Raw genomic sequence first — 2,500 nt, forward strand, 5'->3', positions numbered from 1 at the left:
GAGAGAGAGAGAGAGAGAGAGAGAGAGAGAGAGAACAACCCCCGCAGGCCCGTTGCGTTAAGGTACGCAATGTAGGCAGTTGCCTAGGGCCCCCGAGTAGGTGGGGCCCCCAAGGACGACAGGTTATGTACCCAACAGCAATGACGATTTTAAATAGCTTTACAATAAGGCACTGTCATCTGTATGAAGGGCGCTGCTGCGAGGGAAGCAACGAGGGGGCCCCCCTCCCAATAGGTTTGCATCAGCGACAACGTGAAAATGTCAATTGCCAAACAGCGCAACGACAATTTAGTCAGTCAAAGTACCCCCAGCTGGAGGGGCCCCCCCTTCCAATTGGTTCAAGCGTCAAAATCCAGCGCAAATACAAACTGGAAATCAAGAGACATAATCTCTCACTGGATGTTGCGCAGACGCCAGTTCAGCCTACAGTAGGCCTACGCTCTACATTTTTGGCTCAAGACAGTTGCTTTTATAATACAAGTTAATTTTGAAGACGACACATTACTCTCTGTACTGCCAAACCACCAAACTGTCCCAGGCCAGTTGACATCGCACAGACAGCAAGGTGCTTCATTTAGTCTACACTTTACAGTGTATTGTGTTTTCAAAAACGTCTGTGAAGCATTAATCCACGTGCTGTAACAAGCACTGGGCAAACGTCGATTGTTCAGTAACGCGCATTTTCCCGACACGGAACTGTTTTGGATGTGGACTTAAACGCAAGATGAAACGAATGAACAATGTAATGCCTATCGGATAACACGAGTCACACAAGTGCGTTGTGGGATAGCTAAATTGTAGCACAATAGCCTTTCTTGCTATTACTATGGATTACACCTTGGAATTTGGAACCATGATTGTGGAAACGCGTGGATTACAGTCAGAGGTTGGGATACATTCTGGGATAGGCTACATTCTGCGGTCAAGACAACTCAAGGTAAGGGCACCAGGATATTGGTCCCCTATAATTGACACCGTTGTCAACCACGGAGTAACGCAGGTGGTTGTTAACTTGTTCAGTGATCCTTGATCGCTACAGTAGCCTATTCGTGTTTGCTGCGATATTAGTCAACATTTGGATTGTATTTTCAAGTGCGTGATGGATGCGATAGGCTACGAAAAAAATCTCGTCGAGGAGACCCCCATTGGGTTTCTTGCTTACCAATATCACATCCCCCCAAACCCCCACTGTGCCTGCTCATTCGTTTCTCAGCCTTGAGTTTCTGGACTGTAGGCCTATTGTTTTATGAGTCAATATTTCGTTTTGCACAAATGGAGCACCCTCGGTTAGATTTTAAAAGTGATTGGAAAGATTAGACCATTTGTGCAATGATCATGATTTTCGTGGTAGGGTAAAAAAAAACCTGATTGGGCCATATAGGCCTACTTTCATGTGAGAGGTTAAACAACTGAACATTTAATTTAGCCTATGGCCTACTTCATGAGAAATGAGCCTACTGAATGGAATGGGCTTTATTTGCCCAGGTCTTTCTTCATAAAGTTTCATAAAATGAACTGTAGGGACTAGTTATCATAATAATTAGATTGCATTTCCTCACAGAAAATGCTGGTGTACACATATATGCTTGCTTTTTATGCATTCATTGCCCTTCATGCATGTGTTGCCCTAGCCACAACACTGTCTGTAAGGTGACTTGTTTGTTCCTAGGTTTCCATGGATTCTGTGACATTACTGTATGTTGTAATGGTAGGCTATGTGACAATGACTGAAGTGCCATCCAAAAATGGTCTGGCCCATCCGAAACAGAAATTCTTGTGCCGTGACTGCCCCATCAGGTGCCCAGCCCCCCCCTCCGGAAAAAAATAGCCTAGGGCCCCGACAACCCCTTTGCCTAGGGCCCCCAAAATCCTAGAAACGGGCCTGCGCGCCCACCACACACACAGAGACACACACAGCACCCCATCTTCCTACCAAAGGTCGTCTCTCCCAATAGCAAACAGTCCACCCCAAACGCCCAATCAAGCAAGCTTACCTTTACCGAAGAATCCCCTTGCGTCCGCCGCGTTCACATGTAGCCGCTACTTCATTTCATCCATCTAGGTCTCCCTCCTTTCCTCTCCTCTCCTTTCCTCTCCTCCGTCGCCTTCCTCCCGTCCCTCCTCCTCCTCTTTCCTTCCCTCCTTCTCTCGTCCCCTGTCTGTCCGCTGTTTTCCTTTCGCTGGGCTCTGCTCGGATGATGGGCTCTCCTCTCTGCTGCTTCGCGCCGATGCATAAAGATTAAAAATTAATAAGCAGCCATCTTCCAGGCGGGCCCACGCTCGCGCGACTCGGCGAGTGAAAAAAAAGAGAAGAGGAAAAATAACGGCAACGTAGCCTAAATGTATGTATAAAATCGGGGATGGTGAAGCAACCAGGACCTGTAGCCGAAAAAAACAGACCTAGCTGCCGTCACGGCTGAGCATTCCACATTGTGCGCGTGTGTCCTCACGTTGAAAATGGCATACTGGTATGTTTTCGCACAGAAACCTTTTTTAAAAA

At 47.1% G+C, this 2,500-nt stretch overlaps 1 protein-coding gene across 1 annotated transcript in view; it reads right to left on the bottom strand.

The window, feature by feature from the left end:
* The window catches only part of LOC134453421 (adhesion G protein-coupled receptor L1-like), a 120,331-nt gene that overhangs the window by 116,145 nt on the left and 1,686 nt on the right, over positions 1-2,500 (bottom strand). The window contains exon 1 of the mRNA XM_063204249.1: positions 1,995-2,500. This exon is cut by the window's right edge and continues 1,686 nt beyond it. The gene's annotated coding sequence lies outside the window, so the exon portion shown is untranslated. The remainder of the gene's footprint in view (positions 1-1,994) is intronic.

This window comes from Engraulis encrasicolus, chromosome 1 (assembly GCF_034702125.1).
Source record: "Engraulis encrasicolus isolate BLACKSEA-1 chromosome 1, IST_EnEncr_1.0, whole genome shotgun sequence".
NCBI classification, from domain to species: domain Eukaryota; kingdom Metazoa; phylum Chordata; class Actinopteri; order Clupeiformes; family Engraulidae; genus Engraulis; species Engraulis encrasicolus.